The following is a 21,410-nucleotide window of genomic DNA, read 5'->3' on the forward strand; positions in this document are numbered from 1 at the left end:
TAAGCACAGCCAGAATCGCCAGGCAAATACGATTTCCCTGAAGCTTTATTAAATCCTGGCATATTGTATCCCAGATCTGGTCAGGCAGGAACATGGAAGAACACGGATGGGAAGTCTTGAAAAACTGTTCTATTTGCATATTCGACCAGATTCAATGCCAGAAACCAAAATATTTTCAAGTGCTCCATCCAAGCTGCTACCACGCTGATCCATGCACTTATCCTACCCTGCCTTGATTACTGCAGCAGCCTCCTTGCTGACCTCCCTCTTCATATGCAACAGATGATCACTCTCCCCACCTCCCAAGTTATTAAATCCCATGTGTGTACTTTTACGTCTATGGCCGCTTCATATTTGAAATGAAAAGTCTCCGTTCCCAAGCACTACCGCATTAATTAAATTGGAATACTTAAGAAGACCAGAAGCAAGATTAATAAACCAGTGAAATAAATGAACATAAAAAGTAGTCTCCTCATGTTCTCTCTCCAGGGCAAGACAGCTTATAAAACAGCTCTTGCAGCATGTCCTGAAGCTCAGTTAAGTTCTGCAGAGTCAGGATTAGAACCCAGGTCCTCTGACTCCCGGGACCATAATTTTTCCACTAGGAAGGACACACTGCATTTCTGTTGATTGAGATGTAGGGAGGGAATTCCAAAGATGCTGTCTTCCTTAGCAGACACATCTTAGCACTATCTCAATTCTCTAAACTGTAAATCCTAGACCCACTAACTGAGAGATAATGACAGAGCAAGAAGGCAAGGAGTGAAAAGTTCTCATTGTACTTTAGGGTCATGACTATACTCTATCTGGTAGTCTCCTTCCCCTATTCAATTCTCTCAGCAAGTTGCTTCTAGAGATAAAGGTACAGGGAAAATGTGGTCATCCCAATCAGCCCTATTGTATTCTGATGGCATCCACTGAGAATTTGAAATGAAGAGAAAGCAGATAATACAAGGCAGTATTGGAATGGCCTCCCAGAATTATTGCCTAGAGTAACTGATAAAAAAAAAGCAGTTTCTAAAGCAGTTTACAAACATGGAGTGTGAAAAAATACTGGCCTTTGGGATGGATGGATGTGTGAAAATGACAGTATTCTAGTCCCTCAATAAAATGTTCCCTTGAGTGTTCCAAGGTTAAGGCTAATTCTTTACCCAGGTCATTCTGTCCTCTCTTGGTATTTACCAAGACCAAACTTGCTCCTTCCTAAATGTTTGTTGGCTTTTCACACTTTGCTGCCAAGGTTAAAGATATGCATTTCCACTGGCACCCTGAGCCCTGATCATTTCTTTGAGAGCTCTATAGTGCAGGTATTTCACCAACATGACATGTTATTTGTGTTATATAACGTTCTTCTATTGAGGGGAGAGTTCCAAAATTACCCTAAGGTGCAGTTTAGAGTTCTGAGTCACAGACTCAGGATTTTTTCACCCGATGATCAAACCGTAAAGGTTCATATTTCCCATGAACCAGTCGTCCTCTTTCCTCTTGTCCTTAGTCTACTTTTCTTCTCTCTGTATCTGTATGCAGTGGAGAAGCTATTCCATTATTACAATTTTAATTGGTGTTAAAGAGGAGTTCACAGGGTTACAAAGGACTCCTTTGTGCCAATAGACACTGAAACCTGAGGCATACAGGTTTCTCTCTGCTCCGAATGGGAGCCAGCTGTAACTGCCTTCCAGTCCTTATCAGCAGCATCAGTCCTGACCTACTGTGAAAGAGTTTCATATAAAATGAATGTTAATTGATCATGTAAAACGGTTTGATTCAGCCCCTGGGACTTGTTTTACATGCCTTTTTCATCAAATGATTTTTCATGAATAATATTAATTGAATAATATTCATCCAGAGAATGGTTCAAATTGAATGAAAATCGTTGGCGTTGGGCTAATTCTAAGAGTTGTTTGTATCATCCACAGCATGCATTATGCATTCGGCAGGAGTTCTAAAATAGATGTATTGTGCCGTGAAAAACAGTTGCATTTATTTCCCGGTTCTTTTCGATTCTGCCCTGAGAACATGGGTGATCCTGCTAATAGTACATAATGGACAATGATGGTAATACCACATTTACTAGGAGTGGCTGGAAAAAAAAGCCTCCATTTGAGGATCGTGAATTGATGAACAGCATTAGCCTTCAGAATACCCATAGGATGAAGTACTATTTCCATTTCACACTAGAAAAAAGTAAAGTGTGGCATGACTAAGTAATCTTAATAGACAACATCTATTTAGTTCCACAGATGGGAATAGAACAGAGGGCAGTGAACTCCATAGTACTTTCTCTAGTCAGTAGTGTTGTATGTTTGTTATTTGTTCATAGACAGAACACCCCTCCATAGCAAGCACGTTAAAAAAAAAATCAGAGCATAGCTCATACCGCCTAGGGAAACTGGGAGTTTTTTCCACCAAAAAAGAATCAGAGGCATTTCTATTCATTTTTGAACAGTCTTATTAACCTTCAATACATTCTTGTTGGTGATAATGCTTTAAAAATCTTGCCCTTATCCTCTTCGATGAATCTCTTAAGTTCCACCATTACTCAGCAGTAAGGTTCTATCCCACCATTATGCTATGACTGCCCAGGATTTATCTCCCAACCACCTCAATCTAGCTGTAAGTAGATATTACAGGAGAGTTTGAGGTTCCTTTCTTTCTGGCCCTTCCTGGGTTTTTTTTTTGTGTGTGTGGGGGGTGGGGGGGGAGAAATGGTGGTTCCTGAACCTCTCTTCAAGGGATAAATATCCTCTTCCCCATTCCATTGCTGCAGAGGCCCTAACTTTTGCACCTTATTTTTGTAAATTTGTTTTGTAAATGAATCTGTGCCTCTGGATAGTGAAAAACAAGATCATGCAACTGGATTCCATTCCAATGCAAAATGAATAAAGAAAGAAAAGGATAAAATTCCCATTTTACAGATGAGGTAACTGAGGCCCAGACTAGTTAAGTGACTTGCCCAAGGTCACACAGCAGACACGTGGCAGAAAGGGGAAAGGACTGGTGGCAAGGAAATCAGAGAGGAGGCCTATACGCTCATCCAGTGATGGTACAATAAGCATTTGAACCAGGATAGTGGACAGGAAGGGATGGACAGGCAAAATATTTGGAGGTAAAATTGGCAGGTTTTGACAGTAGAATAAGAGCGGAATGGCAGTGAGGAGTCAAGGGTGATACCGAGGTTGCAGTCACAGGGAGTACGGCAGTGTTGTCAGTGGACATGGGGAAGTTATGAGGTGGGGCGGGTTTAGGAGGGAAGTTGAAAAGTTCGGTTTTAGACAGGCTGACAAGAAGAGGTGCGGGAGCCTGTAGGAGACGGCTTCTTGGCACCCAGTTTGAGAAACACAACCTGAAGGTCCTCATATTCTTCACTTCTACAATTCCCTTAAAAGGAAAGGGGGAAAATGATATCAAGCCTCACAGATGTTTAACCTTCTTTAGCATGTGACCTACAATGGCACTGAAGCCCTTGCAAAAGTGCAATAAAGTTGTTCCATCTTTGACATCAGCGAAAACTCGTGAATTGGAAATATTGGGCAAGATTCCGAATTGTACCCTCCGGGAGCAAGCTATTGGCTAAATAAAGGCAAACTGTAAAGTAAAAATTGAAGAAAGATGAGTCGCCGGCCTCCTCTGAGAGAGCAGGCAAATGCTTTCATTTTATGCTTCCTTGAATCGTTATCATGCATCACAATGAACAGGACCTCATCTGTCAGCCCGTTCTTCACAACGTGTCTAGAATCCATCCCTTCCTCCCCATCCAAACTGCTACCATGCTTTTGTATTTAAATCATATTAATTGAGCGCTTACTGTGTGCAGAGCACTGTACTAAGCACTTGGGAGAGTACAACAATAAGCTGGCACATTCCCTGCCCACAGTGAGCTTACAGTTTAGAGGGGGAGACACATTAATATAAATAAATGAATTATGAATTAATGTACATAAGTGCTGGGGGGGTGAATAAACGGAGCAAGTCAAGGGGATGCAGAAGGGAATGGCAGAAGAGGAAAGGAGGGTTTATGAAAGGCCTCTTGGAGGAGATGCGCTTTTAATATGGTTTTGAAGTGAGGGAGAGCAATTGTCTGTAAGATTTGAGGAGGGAGCACATTCCAGGCCAGAGGCAGGACGTGGGCGAGGGGTCGGCAGCGAGATAGACAAGATAGAGAGATGGTGAGAAGGTTAGCATTAGAGCACTTGTCATATCCTCCCTCGACTAATGCATCAGCCTCCTGGCCGATCCCCTTGCCTCCTCTCTCCTCAATATAGTTCATATTTCACTCTCCTGGCCAGATCATTTTTCTTAAAAACAGTTCAGTCCCTTTCTCTCCGCTCCTTCAAAGCCTCCAGTGGCTGCCCATCTACCTCCACAGTAAACAGAAACTTCTTACCAATGGCTTTAAGGCAGCATATCAGCTCTCCCCCTCCTAACTCACCTCGCTGATCTCCTACTCCAACCCAGACCAGACACATCACTCCTCTAATGCCAGCCTACTACTCACTATACCTCAATCTCGCCTATCTCTCCACTGACTCCTTGCTCGTCTCCCCCTTCTGGCTTGGAACTCTTTCCCCCTTCATAAATGACAGACTAACTCTCCCATCTTCAAAAACCCACACAAATCATATCTCCACCAAGAGGCCTTCCCTCACTTCTCCACTCTATTGGCTCTCCCTTCTGTGTCATCTATGCACTTGGAAGTGTATCCCTTAAGTACTTTGATACTTACCCCGTCCCCAGCCCTGTAGCACTTATGTAACTATGCTTATACTCTATTTCCCCTTTATGTAATTATTTTTAAGTCTCCCCCATTAGACTGCAAGATCCTCGTGGGCAGATGTTGGATCTACCAACTCGTTTGTATTCTACTTTCGTCCAGTTGTATTTCTTGAGCGCTTACTGTGTCCACAGCACTGTACTAAGTGGTTGGGAGAGTACAATATAACAATAAACAGACACATTCCCTGCCCATGACGAGCTTATATTCTCCCGAGTGCTCAGTACAGTGCCCTATACACTGTAAGAACTCAATTGATACCACTGATTGACTGATTGATTGAAGCAACCAGCATGTCAGAGTGGCATCTAGCTTACGTTCAGACCCTTCTTCAAATTCTATGCGCACATACAACACACACATACACAAACACACACACACATGCTCTCTCTGCTGAGACCTGTTAATTACAGCTTCTAGCATAATTAGTAAGATAATGGATCCATTTATTAGAAAAGGAGGACAATAATCCCTGTTTTCCACATACTGGACATTTCATCATAAAGCTGATGACTGCAGCTTAAGCTGGTTAACGGAATGCCTTGTACTATGGCAAAGTTGCATTTGAAACCTGGATTTGGTCTAGCGATACTATTTCCAGAGAGGTTTAGAATCTGTCATATCGATCTTGAGCAGCCTTTGCCAGTCACTGGGTTTACAAAGGACTACAAAATTAATGGTACACATTTAACGTTCAGACTACCGAGCCCATCCAAATGGGGAAGAACCCTCTACCGGGGAGTGAAGAGGGTGCTGACTCAGTTGTCATCAACCCCCTCCCAGCTCTGAACCCCAGGATGACTTAGTCATGTCACCAGGAAAGAAAGGTCTTTCCAGGTCACATTTCACAAACCGGTGGAAGACTCTCTTACTCTTGATTTTTCAATTGCCACCATGAAAAATTGTGCTGTTTATATATTTTACTCTTAAATTACTGTCAAAGTTTGCAAAGAAAATTAGCCACAATTACATCTGCCACCATTATCCTGTGGCTGAGTTCTTTTCTTCCCAATCTCTGGGAACAGTGCATTTCATTCTTTATTAGACATTTCAGCAAGCCACATTCCTTCCAGAGGTGCCTTCCCTTTCAAACATTTCACAATGCGGAACCTGGTCAAAGCGAAAAATACCTCATTCTCTTCTTACTCATCCAGTTTGCAGCAAAACGATCCCTGCACCAAAACCTTACAGTCACTCAGCTCAGACAAAAGTGAGGCCTTTGGAAACCTGTATTTAGTCCTGCCTGTCTACTTGTTTTGTCTTGCTGTCTGTCTCCCCCTTCTAGACTGTGAGCCCATTGTCGGGTAGGGATTGTCCCTATCTGGTGCTGAATTGTACTTTCTAAGCACTTAGTACAGTGCTCTGCACACAGAAAGCGCTCAATAAATACGATTGAATGAATGAATGAAGACCTGCAAATCAAGCTAAGGTGGGATGCCAAAATGCAGAGAATCCAGGGTTGTCCAGATCACCGTGAAAACGAGAATGGTTCTGTGACAGATTGGCACATTTTGCACCGTGGCATGTTGATCGGGAAAAATCCTTCAAGACGATCCAATAAACGAGCAGCTTAAAGCGGCTCCCGATCGATTGTCTTCACAGTTTAAGTTTTGAAATTGCCTGACCCTACAACCAGGGGGTGTGCTGGGCAAGAGAGAGGCAGGACTTTCCTCTGGAGCTGACCCCTGCAGCAGGGGCAGGGGGGATCGAGTCTCGTGACTTAGTAGATAGAGTCCAAGCCTGGGAGTCAGAAGGACCCGGGTTCTAATCCTGACTCCACCACATGTGCTTAGTACAGTGCTCTGCACACAGTAAGCGCTCAATAAATACGATTGAATGAATGAATGAGAAGGCTACTGTTCAACCTACCCTGGACGAATTCTTCACTCAATTTGAAAAACTACTTCCAATCAGAAGAATGCGCTTCCATGTCTGATACTTCCTCCGAAGACTCCCGAATCCTCTCCTCCACCTAATTTTCTCATCATAGTTGATAACACCTTCAACCTCCCTATCCCTGAAGCCTATAACCTTTTTATCCTTGACTCCTCTCTCTTTCTTTCTCTCTCCCCCGCCCCCCTTTTCCTCCTCATATGTAGTCTATCAATCAACAGACATAATTTATCAACCAGTATGATTTCTCCCCCTCTAAACCATCAGCTTGTTGGGGGCAGGGAACATGCTAACCAACTCTATTATATTGCTGTATTGTACTCTCCCAAGCACTTGGTACAGTATTCTACACACAGTAAGAGCTCAATAAATACGATTGATTGATCCAACGACAGCAAAAGCAGCAGCAGGTAAAACGTGCCTTCAGTAAGTAATCAGGCAGAAGCCTCCCCGCCTACCAGATGGGTGGCCTGTCTTCTCTGCACTCTCTCTTTACCGCTTTAGCAGCTTGACTAAACCATCACTTCCCATTCCCAATTAGGTTAGGTAGCATTTGACTGTACTTCTCAAGTCCACCTGGTGTTTTCTGTCATCAGTAAACTCTTAATCAACCTGGAAACAAAGTCTGCACTGAGCACTGACAATTAGGGCCCTGTGTGAAATGTAAAAAAAAAAAAAAACCTCACTGGGGGAAGTTTTCTGGGCAGCTCCCGGGGAGTTATGCATGTGGTCCTTGTTAACAGCTGTATAATTCCTCATGTGCCGTGCTCAGAATATATTATACTCATCCTTGAAAAATCACAAGTACTCTTTCTTCTTTCTCTGTGAAACACGTCAAATTAAATGCCTGCAGGAAGCTGCATGTTGGTGATGATGATGATCAGTGTGGTATTTGTTAAGCGCTTACTATGTATCGATGACTATTCTAAGCCCCATGGTAGAGACAAGATCATCAGGTCCCACGTGGGGCTCCCAGTCTAAGGAGGAGGGAGACCAGGGACTGAATCCCCATTTTACAGATGAGGGAACTGTGGCACAGAAAAGTTAAGTGACTTGCCTGAGATCACACAGCAGGCAAATTGGAGAACTGGGATTAGAATCCAGATTCTCTAACTCCCAGGCCTGGGCTCTTTCACTAGACCACGCTGTTTCTCATGCTGCTTCTGCCTTGAATCAGTGGATGTTACCTTCTGTCATCTAGGCAGGCCTTAAAAAGAGTAAAGGTAAAATACATATTATATTGAGTCAGAGTGATTTTTGTTGTTGTTGTTGTTCTTTCTGGGAACAAAATCTTCAGCTCCCTGAGGTTAAATGAACTCCTTCAGGGATCCTGACTGCACTTCCTGTTCTGGAAGAACTGTGTATAGCATACTTTGCCAATTAGTTTCTTGCCTTGCCTCCCCTCTCTACCACCCGCTTCGTGTTCAGTTACCTCATGGCGGGGGGGAGTATTCTGCCCCTGGAAAGACTTTTTCCTCATTGGTGTGGTATCCAAGAAGAGATTAAGACCCCCAAGAGACTCAGGTTAATCAAGTGTGCATGGGCCTCCAGGCCCACCATTATGCCACCCTGTGCCAGGAGCAATGAAATGACATCATCACATCATGCCTCTTTTTGGATCTCTGGAGGGTTGATACTCACAAGAGCCGACCAGGGAACTCATCTCGGTGGTGGCAGCTGCAAAGCTGGACTCAGACCAGAGCAGCTCCAAGCTGCCATGCCCGGCAGTCCTGGAAACTAGAGCTGAACTCCCAGCACAGCCTCCCGCCTCAGCACTCCTTCTCCCAATCCTCAACGCCCCCCCCTGCTAGAGTCTGGCACTGTGCTGTGAGAAACAGCATGGCCTAGTGGATGGAGTCTGGACCTGGGAGTGATAAGGACCCGGATTCTAATCCCGGCTCTGCTTCTTGCCTGCTCTGTGACACTGAGGAAGTCGCTTAACTTCTCTGGGCCTCAGTTACCTCATCTGGAAAAAGAGGATTAAGACTGTGAGCCCCATGTGGGACTTTGTCCAACCCGATTTGCTTGTACCCACCCCAGCGCTTAGTACAGTGTGTGACACATAGTAAGCACTTAACAATTACCATGGTTGTTATCATTATTACCTATGCTGCCCCCTGCCCCATTAGCCCAGGGCCCAGGACTTCAGTTCCTTAATAATTATAATAATTAATAATAATTATGGTATTTGTTAAGTGCTTACTATGTACCAAGCACCGTTCTAAGCGCTGTGGTAGATACAGGGTAATCAGGTTGGACACAGTCCTTGTCCCAAATGGGGCTCCCAGCTTTAATCTCCATTTTACAGATGAGGTTAGTGAGGCCCAGAGACATTAAGTGACTTGCTCAAGGTCACACAGCAGACAAGTGGCAGAGCCGGGATTAGAACCCATGTCCTCTGACTCCGAAGCCCCTGCTCTTGTCATAGGCCATGCTGTTTCCCACTAGGCCATGCTTAAATACCTGCATTAATTCAGCCCTGTTGGTATCCACTTGTTTACATACTAAATCTGTTTTCCAAACTGGGGTGCACGGATCCTACAGGAAGGAGGGCTTTGCTGTGCCGTGCCACCCCCGACAAAGATGGTGAAGAGTGTGTGTGTGTGTGTGTGTGTGTGTGTGTGTGTGTGTGTGTGTGTGTGTGTGTGTGTCTAGTGTTGTTGAATGAATGGTGCTTGTCCCTGTCTCCCCATGTCTATTTATTTCTAACCTAAGGCAAAACACAAGCAATTAAGAATATAATTGGTAATCATCATTCACAAAGGCTTAATGAGATCCAAAGGACTTTTATGACTCAAAGCCTTCTCTATTTTGCTATACTTCTGATGTAATTCTCATTTTATTCAGTCTAGCTTATTTCAGGAGGGATGTACTAAACAGTTCATACATGACATTGAGTCTTTCTTTTCTCAATTCCATCTCTTTTGATTGAATAACTTAATCTTTAAATCCTTTTATTTGGGGTCAGAGGTTCTCATTGGCTCAATTGATTTGAAAGACACCCTTCGGGCATTGTCCGGAAGTCAGTGGTCTACTGTTTCAGCTGCTAATTTTCTACTGTATTGGTTTGGGGGTCCGATTGGTTTATTTTCTCCAACAACCTTTTGATAGTTCTCTGCTTTGAACTGGGCCCTTGGATATAGTGAATCCCTATGGCTTCCTCTTCTATTTGTTGATGTGACTTAGAGTAAAGGAGAGGCGCACGGTCATCGCGTGACTGGCTCTAAGGCCATTGCAAGGGGGCCAAAATGCAGGTAGCCCGCTGCCTGCATGAACCGCTCTGAGATGTGTCTGGCTCCAAGCAGCTTGGTACTGGCTTGGAGCAAGCAAAGTGACTACAGATCCTATGAGTCAAACTCCGAATAGAAGAACTTCTGCCCCTCAAATCCCTCCCTCCCTGCCCCCCACCCCCACCCCGGCGAACCCTGCTCTCAGGGGCTCACCTAGTGACAGTCAGCTTCGATCTGTCATGCAGTGAAACTGTTACCACTCCTTGCATTCCTGCCACTTGAAGCCATCCTTTCTACCACCCCCTGACTCTGATTTCTCCTAGGGAATTGCTGGTTCTGGGATGAGGTGAGCAAGCCCTGAAAGAGTACCTGTGAGCTGGTCTACAGGAATAGAATAGTCAAAGCATCTGGTGCTGTTTGACAGTAGAGGTCACTGGGAATATATATTGGTAAAAATGTACAGAAAAAAACACCAGGGGAGGCAATCTTCTTGTCTGGAATTCACACACTCTGTTGGTTTATGCTGACTGTCGTGAAGAATGACACTTCCTTTAATAAAAACATGTTAACTTTTGACAATGCCAGCTGATGTTTCTTCTCAGGCCCTTCTGTATAACAACAGATGATTGTAAATAGAAATATGGTGTGGATCGATATCCCTTAGAAAGATTGTGCAAAGAGAGATGTTGGGATTTTGAAAAATTGAAAAACCTGTACGTCTAGTTGGGGTTTTTTTTGCCACAGATGTTCTCTGGTATTATACCCTACCCTTCTTCCTAAGAAAGAGATATTCGAGGTCACCTCTCAAGGGGGCAGATCAGCAAATCCAGGCTTCTGTTCTAGGCTAACTCTCAATTCCCCCTAGAGTCTGTTTATTGTCCAATTGAACTCTCTGAAGCACTTAGTACAGTGCTCTGCGCACAATAAGTGCTCAATAAATACTGTCAACTGAATGACTTCCAGGAATTGGGTGAATTTGGGAATTCAAAGACCCCCAGTTCCCAAGTTGATTCTGGGCTGGGTCGGAGGGAGCTCACGTGCTTTCAACAGTCTACACGAGTGGTAGAAAATCCTGCCCCAAAAGTGGGGTGTCACACCCCCTGCCCCTGACTTCCTCTCCCCCTTCCCGCTCCAGAAAGGAGAGGGAGATGGGGAGAAGGGAGACTTCTAGAAAGAAGGGGCCCTGTTCTGGGGATCAAGTCCTCACCACCTCCCGACCCCCATGACACTAGGGCATGAGAGGAGATCCTGGTTGCCCTCCTCCTTACGCCTGCCCCACCACCCTATTTTCTGCCCAGCGAAAGCCTACTCCAACTGACATCACTGCACAAACTCACTGCCAAGCCTGGCTGTATAATCAAAATGGGTTGGCAACTGGTGCTGCACATGGAGCTGGACAGATGGACAAATACCCTTCCAGACATACAGCTGGACTCCTTTTGTCACCTCTTGCTGAATTTAGCTGCAAAACCCACCCAGAGTCACCGGTCATCTCTCCCTCCCCGGTACTGCCAACAGGAAAATCCAAACCCTTTCGGAATGTCAACGCTAGTCAAATAATTCAGAATTGGGGAAAAATAGTTTAGGTTGGGAATTTTAGAATCTAGGGGTTGGGTGGGGGCTTTACTAGCAAAGCCAAAGAAATCACTGCTGGAAGATGGGCAAGGCTGAGAGAAAAGACTTTTCCAAAAGTTGTGTTCACGTTAAATGTTTCCAAGACCTAGAGATGATTGCCAGGGCTTCGACAAGTGAATACATGCTTGAAGATAGATCTTGAAGGTAATAATCAATCCATTAATGGTATTTATGGAATGTTTACCGTGTGCAGAGCACTGTACTAAGTGTTTGGGAGAGGACAATGCAACAGAGTTGGTAGGCGTGTTCTAAGCCCACCGGGAGCTTTTACAGTTTAGAGGGGGAGACAGACCTTGATATCAATTACAAGTGCGGACTCAAGTGCTGTGGGGCTGAGGGAGGGGTGAATAAAAGGTGCAAATCCAAGCACAAGGGTGAGGCAGAAGGGAGTGAGAGAAGAGGAAAGGAGGGCTTAGTCAAGGAAGGTCTCTTGCTTTTAATGCTTTTAATGCTTTTTAATAAGGTTATTTGTTTTTAATAAGGAAGAAGGGACTTACCTTCCCCAGATGCACCACTTCCTCCTCCACCTCCTTCCTCTTCCTCCGTCAGCACCAGACGAGTGTCAGGGACTCTGGTGCCATCCCAGAATCATAAAATAATAATAATAATACTATTTGCTAAGCACTTTTTATGTGCCAAGCACCAGGGTAGACACGAGCTAATCAGATCGGACACAGTCCCTGCCCCATTGAAAGCTTCCAGTCAAAGAGGTAGGGAGAGCTGGTATCTTAGCTCAATCCTCATGGGGAGGCAGAGGCACAGGGCAGTTAAGTGACTTGCCCAAGGTCACACAGCAGGCCTGAGGCAGAGCTGGGACTAAGACCCAACTCTCCCGATTCCCAGTTCTCCCTTCCTTCCCCTGGGCCATGCTGCTATCCTACGGATGAACCAGCTGAATTTTCAGTATTTTAAAGATAAGAGTTTTAAGACAGGATGTTAAAGATATGGGTTTTATGGTACTGTTAAAGATAAGAGTGAGGTTAACCTTCAGAGCTGGTTTGAGTCCCACCCCCCTACACCTCCATACAGGACCATATTTTTAATCCTCTTTAAACACAAGTTAGTTATAGAACATTTTGATCCAAGTAAAACAGTAGTGTTGCAAAGGCTTGTCTCATTTTGACATTGTCACGGTTATGCAATTACTGGACTGTTATGTAGCCAGGACCCCTGGGTTGGCATCTCTACTCCATATGGATAAGCCCCATGAGATTTTTGGGTAAATAATATTCTCAACGTGTTTTTATTACATTACCAGAAGCATGTCACAATTCACTGAAAAAGTTATTATGAAATCGCTGCAGATGCCTAAAAGCCCAGTATGAGCTCTATCTTACCTTCTTGTATAAGATGATAGCAAGAATGCCAAATTTAGACTTTTTTCTTCTGTCATTGTATAAGAAACTTCCTGTCCATTTCTTGGCAAGACTTTTTTATTTCAAAGCAAAGAGGCATGTTGATTTCACTCAAACACTGGCCAAATCGGATGTAGCCGTGACTCACAAAGAATTTGCTTAAATTTGATGCATTTTAGGTGGATAACGTTCAGCTGGAAAATCAATTACCCACTTATTTCCTTTCAAAGACAACATCCAAGAACATTGGAAAGAAGGGGATGAGCACTGATATTTATTTCTCCAATGAACTCCTCCACTATACCACCACCCAATCAAAAAAACAAAAAAAAAATCCAGGTTATTAAGTCTAAAACGACTTTGACTACAATCTTTTCTAGCCTATGCAATCAATCTATCAATTATTTATTGAGCTTCATATGCAGAGCACTGTTCTAAGCTCCTGGGAGAGAACAGGACAACAGAATTATACACATATACATGTTTAAGTGATAGAACCGCTAGACCTACAGATGGACCACTTACCCCAAATATTTTAATCATTCCAGGAAATTCAAAACTCATAGTGTGTTAAATAAATTACACCAGGCCTGTCTTGATTATCTGGGAAGTACACAGGTTTGTAGGTAATGGAATCAATGGGGAGGATTTTTTTTTTCATTTTTAAATCAAGACATGAAAATGTGGCTGATAGGAATAATGTGTGACAAATGATCCTTTCCACATTGAGTGTATATATAGATTACCCTGCAGGAATGTCGCATTTGCGATTGAGCCATTTCCATTTCTCCCTCTTCGTTTCTCTGGATCTTCCTGAAACTGCTGTTCTAAGGCAGTCAGTCATTCCAGGTCCGACTCCTATATAGTAGGCTAATCTGTCTTCTGCTGCTGTTTCTCAACCATCCACTGATACCCACATCATTTCAGGTTTTGTTTCATTGATTCTTCAGAGCATTTCTTTGGCCCGCCTTATTTAGTTACCTCATTTCAGCTCACTATAGAACAGCTATTGGGGTATCCATTTCCTTCGCATTCTTTCATACAGTTAAGTGACGTGTGAAATGAAAAAAATGAAAAGGAAAATTGTTGGTTTGTCTTTGAAAAATATGGGATTGGCTGTATTAATAATTCCAATACTTTAATAAGAAAATGTTCTAACACTGAACATGTGTTGACTGGGCTTCTGGGCTGGGGTCAAAATCATGTGAAACTAAATTGAAATCTGTTAGATTGGATTTTCCTTTGAGCTCTTACATTCATTAAAGTTTCATTTTTGACTCAAATTAAAGTTACATGCATTTTATGCTGTGCAGGAAATGGGCCTGGGAGTCAGAGGACCTGAGTTGGAATCTCCGTTCTGCCGCTTACCAGCTGTATGACCTTGGGCGAGTCATTTAACTTCTCTGTACCTCAGTTTCCTCCTCTGTAAAATGGAGGATTAACTATCTGCTCTCCCTCCTACTTAGACTGTGAGCCCCATGTGGGACTGCATCCCACCTGATTATCTCGATTCCACCCCAGCGCTTAGTACGGTGCTCGGCACATAATAGACACTTGCACACCACAGTTATCATTGTTATCATCATTGGGGAAAGCTGTGTATCCATGGATGGACAATTCAAGGGATTGGAAATGTTGGTCCTTAGACATGAGAAACTGGAGACGTTGCCTCACGAACCAGATATTGTTTGTTCAAAGGAGTGATTTCCCTTCTTTATTTCTTTTCTGTAGTTCAAACTCAAATCTAGCAGCTGTATTAGAGAAGGAGCCATTTCTTCTCCCTTCAAGTTCCCTCCAGAGGAGGATCTGTGGGCTCTAAGTGATCCCCATGGGGTGGCAGGGCTCCATTATCTAAGGGAGAGATGGTCTAAATGTATTGTTTCTCTAGAACAGGGGTCAGCTTTTAACCTTCACCCTAACTATTCCTGTCTCTACCCCTCAACCTCACCCTAATATGGCCATACCAGGAGTGGGTAATTTTCCTCATGATTTTTTTTCAATGAAACATTTGGCTTAGCCACTACTGCACACCAGAACAAGGTTATGGTTGGTGTTAAAAGGATCCTGGGAATGCTTCAGTGGTTAAACAGCGGGTGGTAGGTGCTAAGCCTTCTTTTCATTTTTTTCAAACTGCCCTGCAGTTTGCCCCATTGTACACAACACGATCTGACAATTGGTAACGTTAGTGTTTTGCATTCAATTTTTTACATTTCTGACTTTCTCTTTCTGCTACCGCTTTGTTGGTCTGCACTTGAATTACAGCTGTTTGTCCGCCATTGTTGGAAGGAAAGTTCAAAGCCAGAGGCACTTAAGACTTGAATGCTTTAGTCACTTTCCTTCTGAGTTGAAGCCGTGCTGGTTTCTTAAAACTTCAGTTAAAACTGACACCCCGTTGTGTGTTCCTGGGATATTTTTCCTCTAAAATATTTTCTCTTTTCTATTTTTTGTCCACCTGGTTTAGGGTTGCTCTCTCTCTCTCTTGCTTCATTTAATCTACTTCTTTCTTCTGGCTTACTCTCTTTTTCATTTTCCCTCATCCCTCCTTAACTGTATCCTCTCTTCTCCATTCCTTTTCCAGGATTTTGGTTTGGGAGGAAAGGTGAAGATGTGGGTTTTAGGGGGAGGTAGAAGTCAGGGACGGACTGTCTCCATACAGGTGTTCTTCCGAGAACAGATCTTCAATTTCTCATATTCTGATCTATACCGATTCGATTTGTGGGGCTGAAAAGTACTGAATTCTCAAGGGTTCCCTTTACTCTACATCCCCTATTTCTACCACTACCTTTAAATCGACCTGATCTTCACAAACATATTTGGGCATTGGTCCAGACTATAATTTATGCTCTTCACTTCGTGCTGGTCTTCCTTTCTCATTGCCCAAAAGCAACATCCTTTCTTCCATCATAGAGTCTGTTAAAACACGCAATCTTTTCTAGATCATTGTTCTGTTACCCATTCTCTACCTTCTGGGGTGTGTGCCAGCAGAAGCAAATCACAATGGTCTTTGGTTTTCTTTTCTGCCTAGTCCATTCAATACTAAATTTAGTTCAAGATTTTATCCTGTTTAACCTCACTGACAGGTCCCTGAATAGATAGAAAGTATCACTCTTTACTGACCTAGTTTTCTCCTGTGTATCTTTCCCAGCATACAGTGGGTTACTGCCAACTCCTCATATTGTGCCAACTGGCACAATACACCCATCATTTCCAAAATCCAGTAAAATGGTCCAGAAGGGTTATTATCTTAGACAATGCTCCTTGAGAGCAGGAATAGTGTCAATTAACTCTACTGCACTCTCCCAAGGGCTTAGTACATGCAGTGTTCAATCAATTAATCAATCAATAGTATTTATTGACTCTTGGCCAATCGCTAAGAGGATCTTTTTTATATATTTTATTTTACACGGCTCCTTCACTCCGGCAAGGTCTGGGATCCCAACACTCATTCCCAGGAGTAGAGGAATATCTCCTTCTCCATCCCAAACCATCCTGCTCAAGACTTGCAGTCGACTGGGGTAGAGACTGGGAGAGGTGAAGGTATTCAGTATCCGCGACCTCTCCCAGGACAAATTAAGCCCTGATCCTGGCAAACAGAGTGCGTGGCCTGAGAATGACCACTTCTGCCTCAGAGGATTTCTCCTCCTTCTTCCGTTTCAAATTCAATCTAAATTTTGGGTATTTTGATGTCCCTGTGCCTCTCATCTGTATAGCATCAAAGCCTGAAACCTCTAGCCAATAGGAGCATATGTGAAGGGTAGTCAAAGGGAGATAGAGTGGTAAAACTGGATGTAAGTGCTAAAAGAGGGATACCGACCGTGACATCCTAAGTTCTCAACTTCCCAGAGATATGTGAAAGGACAGATGGTATCACTCAGGAGACCGAAACCACGTTCACTTTCTGGCTGTGTCGCTGACTTGCTATGTGTCCCTAGGCCCGAAGTTCGCTTATTTCTTTTCAGTGACAGCAGGTCCTAGCCAGAATCAGCATCTTGTGGAAAGCAGGGTTCCCAAATACTAAATCATAGCACACTGGCATGACTTGGAAGCTCCGTGGCATATCTCAAAATTTGGGGGACATTTTTGCTTGCTTTGATTTCAGTGTTCACTAAGTGGGTACACTTCCATTCTTGGACACGTACTGCATGTGCTCACCTAAATCAAAGGTAGCAAATGGGCAGTGGCATGTGCAACGCCCTCCCCTCCCCTACACTCTCTCACACACACACACACTCCCACAGGATTCTGGAAAAAGGGAAGGGGACTACCAAGTAGGGGTGCCATGCCTACAGATCACCCAGCACTTAGAACAGTGCTTGGCACATAGTAAGCGCTTAACAAATATCATCATCATCATTATTATTATTATTATCACTCCTCTTGGGTTGGACACCTCCCAACAGAACATGATTTTAAGGCATAAGTTTTGAGGCCAGGACTATGAATTGTGGTGAGTTCTGTATTGGATTGTAAGAAGCATTTAATCTAAGTAGTAGTTCCCCCTCAGACCGTGGGGCTCTGAAAATGGTCATAGCTCAGGCTCTGTTGGGGTAGAGCCTCCTGATGCATTTAGCTACCTGGCATCACTGTATCATGATTGCTCAGAGAGAAAAGCTACACTTCCCTAAAGCCACTCAATCTGAACAAAGATGTTGCATTTGCCAAGATAATTCTCTGCTCCAGATGAGACCTAAAATTGGCTGTTTGGAGACTCTGGGCAGTGGGCAAAGAAATTAAAATACCCTTCACCCTTAAGAAGGAATGGAGCAGCACCCTCTTCTGCCTGAACGGGAACATTCAGAGAAGTAACGTGGACTAGTGGATAGAGCATAGACCCGGGAGTGACAAGGACATGGGTTCCAATCCTGACTCCACCACTTGTCTGCTGGGTGACCTTGGGCAAGTCACTTAACTTCTCTGTGCCTCAGTCACCTCATCTGTAAAATGGGGAGTAACACTGTGAGCCCCATGTGGGACATGGGCTGTGTTCAACCTGATTAGCTTGCAGCTACTCCAGCACTTAGTGGAGTGCCAGGCACATAGTAAGTACTTAACACCAAGAAAGAAAGAAAAAAACACATTGGGCTTAATGAATAATAATTGTGGTATTTGTTAAGTGCTTACTATGTGCCATGCCCTGTGTTAAGTGCTGAAGTAGAGAGAAGATCATCGGGTCAGACGCAGTCCCTTTTCCACCTAGGGTTCACAGTCTAAGTAGGGAGGCGACGGGGAATTGAATCCCTATTTTACAGATGAGAAAAGTGAAGCAAAGAAGTGAAGTGACCTTCCCAGGGTCACATAGCAGACAAGAGAAAGAGCCAGGATTAGAACCCGGTTTCTCTGTCTCCCAGGCCCACTCTCTTTCCACTAGGCTACACTGTTGAAATTTTTATTTTTTCCTCCAAATGAGCTACTCTTCTCAAGTTAAAGGTTCCTGTTAAAACTAACCACTTGATGCGTGATAAGATTATTAATCAGCATTCACATATCTGTATAGAGAGAGAGAGAGAGAGGCTTTGTGTTTTCTTAAGAAGGAAAGCCATCACTGGTTCTGACTAATGTTCCAGGAAGCCTAATATTCTAGTGGCAATAGTGGCAACAGATACTTGGAAGAATCGAGTGATGATTACTCTTCTGGACATCTCCAAACCTCCTAGAATTCAAGCCAGCAGTTGAAATGGGAATAGCTACTTCCTGGACACCGGCCCAATGTTTCAGCTAGATTTCACCTTCAGGAAGACCAGCCAATGGTATTATGGACTGTGAAATTCCTCATAACCATATACATCTGCCACATTCTAATAGTTATACAATATCTTTTAAGCTATATTCCTTATGATCACTGTCCCCAATCATTTCCCCATAACCACCTAGAGTATTTATAACAATAATAATAATAATATTTACGGTATTTGTTAAGCACTCCCTATGTGCCAAGCACTGTACTAAGCGCTGGGTTAGATACAAGGTAATTAGGTTGCCTTCCTTGAGGCTCACCACCTTAATCCCCATTTTACAAATGAGGGAACTGCGGCACAGAGAAGTTAAGCGGCTTGACCAAGGTTACACAGCAGACAAGTGGCGGAGCCAGGATTAGAACCCACGTCCTCTGACTCCCAATCCTGTGCTCTTTCCACTAAGCCATGTGGATCACTGACGAGCAATGTGAAGGTGGTTAGTAGAATTCCTTGAACCAGATATTATCAAGGTGAAGGTCTCATGTATAACCCTTCGTGCCCAAATGGAATGACTCTAAGATTAATTCAAGTTTTAAAAACTGTTATATCTTAATTTATTCATCTTTTCATCCTACGAAGGAGACGGCTTTAATATTTTGTCTTAAGTGGTGTTTCTTGTTGAGATCTGCAGCTCCCTAGCATCGTGGAGTATGTAACAGAGTGAAGATGAATTGCTGAAATAACAGGCAAATCACTCTGGTTTGGGGTAATGAAAGAACTAAAAAGAACAAACCACAAAAAGAACACACAAAATGTTTTTCCTAAACACTCATCTGTTCTAATGACACCAGTAAAACACTGAGCACTTTATACCAATGTAATCCTTTGATCTCTTTGAAATCCCATGTAATTTTCTTTTACAAAACACTCATTCCTCAACCATATTTTCCCAGCCTGAGAAGGGAGTTTGGATTCGCTGTCCGACAAATCGATGCATTGAATTTCATCTTAATCCTATTCAACGATTTAATTAAAGTGTAAGAAACACTGCATTAGGAGCCGGGAACATTTTGACAGTGTTTCTTTGTTCAGAGATAGATATTTTGTGGAAGAACTAACCTTGCCCCCTGACTGGAGTGAACCTCTTTGTATCCCCATCCTACAGTCTATTTCGTTGAATGCAAAGTGGCTGCGGGGCGTTTTAGAAGTTACAGAGTTGGAGTTTGAATTGAAGAGATTTTTCAATCAGAGCTCACACTGGTATTTGTCCAAGTCAGAATAGTGTATGGAAAAGCAAATACTATAGGAATAAACAATTTGCTCAGGGGGAAAAATACTACTGGCTGTATCAGAAAAACCACTGAACTTAGCTCCGGGCCAGAATTTCTTTTCCATTTATCCATCTTGTCAGTGCAGAATTTTCTGTTTTGCCATGACTTGCAGTGTAAAATGCCTCGTCAAGGACTGGGGAGCAAACGATGAACATCAGTGTGAAGGGGATTGAGACTTGGTCCCTCCCCAGTGCACAGGAATTCCCTCAGGGCCCACCCGGCGCACCCTTAGAGGGGGCTATGGCAGCCCTTAATTTGTAACGGAAGAGGCACCGGGTTCCAAAAAACGGCCAATTGGCATCTCTCCCATTACCGACTAAACTGACCTTCGATCAGAATGCTTCAGGCCTTGGTGGCAAGGGTCTGAAGAACAGGAACTCCACTACTTCCACCCACAGTGTCTCATGGCTTTGGTCTCCTACAGCTTGCTGGCATCCCTCGATGCCCACCACGGACTCAGTAGACCTCCTGCCACAGCAGCTCTTCCCCACAGATGCTAAGTCCCACGGGCCCTGAGGGCTGAGCCCTAGCAAGCCAGGCCATGAATTAAGCACTGGGGCACGGCCTGGAGAGTGGAGAGGGAAGAGCCAGACAGTGCAACCCTACCTCTCATCCCAACCAGGGACTTTCCTGGGCCACTTTTTAACTGGGGCAGGAATAAATAAGTCTTCTTGGTTCGCAATTGCCCTGAAGGCTCAGCTGAGGGAGAGAGTCTAGGAGAGAGCTAGCGGGAGGATTTTCTCCTCTTATCCCACCAAACCGGAAATGTAGAATCATTTGAAATGATTATCATTTCTAGTCAAACTCTGGCTTTATCTTGCTGTGTGACCACAGCAAAGTCACTTCAAATCCTCCTTTTGCAGCATGAAAATGGGATCAGGCTAAAAAAACTCCCACCTCCACATCGCTGCTGGCAATTGGACTCTCAAGCTGCAGTTTCTGTAGGTTCAGGTAAAGAGCCTCAGGGGTCAGGACTGTGGCTTAAAATATAAGCAGTAAGGGTCCAAGAAGTAATACACCGGGGTGGGGGGAGAGGGAGGCCGAAGAGATGTTTTCCTTCCCAGGATGCCCTGGGACCTTGAGAGTCACCATATCTGGAGAGGACACTTTTGGTTCTGAATGTTGAAGGATTGCCTTCTCGGGGTAAGACCTTCCTTCCCTGTCACTTGCCCATTGACAACCTTCAGATTCACCAGCCCCCGACCTTCAGAACTGGTTCTCAAAGTCGGGGCCAGGACTAGAAATGTGACCATCCCAGACAGCTCCCTCAAGCGCCAGCTGTGCTTGGAGGTTCGAACCAAGACTCCATCTGATGGGGAGGATGGTGGGAGAGGGCGAGTTGGGGTGGGGGAGGTTACCAAGCACTTAGTACAGTGCTCTGCACACAGTAAGTGCTCAATAAATACGTTTGAATGAATGAGGTTCAAGTGCTGATTCAATAGATCTGTTCATTAAACTGCACATCTGCAATCTCTGACGTCCACTGAGCCCTGACTAGCAGCTCTAGGCAACTGCCTGTT

At 44.0% G+C, this 21,410-nt stretch overlaps 1 protein-coding gene across 3 annotated transcripts in view; it reads left to right on the forward strand.

The window, feature by feature from the left end:
* The window catches only part of CPLX1 (complexin 1), a 212,257-nt gene that overhangs the window by 124,300 nt on the left and 66,547 nt on the right, over positions 1–21,410 (forward strand). The window lies entirely within an intron of this gene.

The sequence above is a fragment of the Tachyglossus aculeatus genome, chromosome X3, assembly GCF_015852505.1.
Source record: "Tachyglossus aculeatus isolate mTacAcu1 chromosome X3, mTacAcu1.pri, whole genome shotgun sequence".
Lineage (NCBI taxonomy): Eukaryota > Metazoa > Chordata > Mammalia > Monotremata > Tachyglossidae > Tachyglossus > Tachyglossus aculeatus.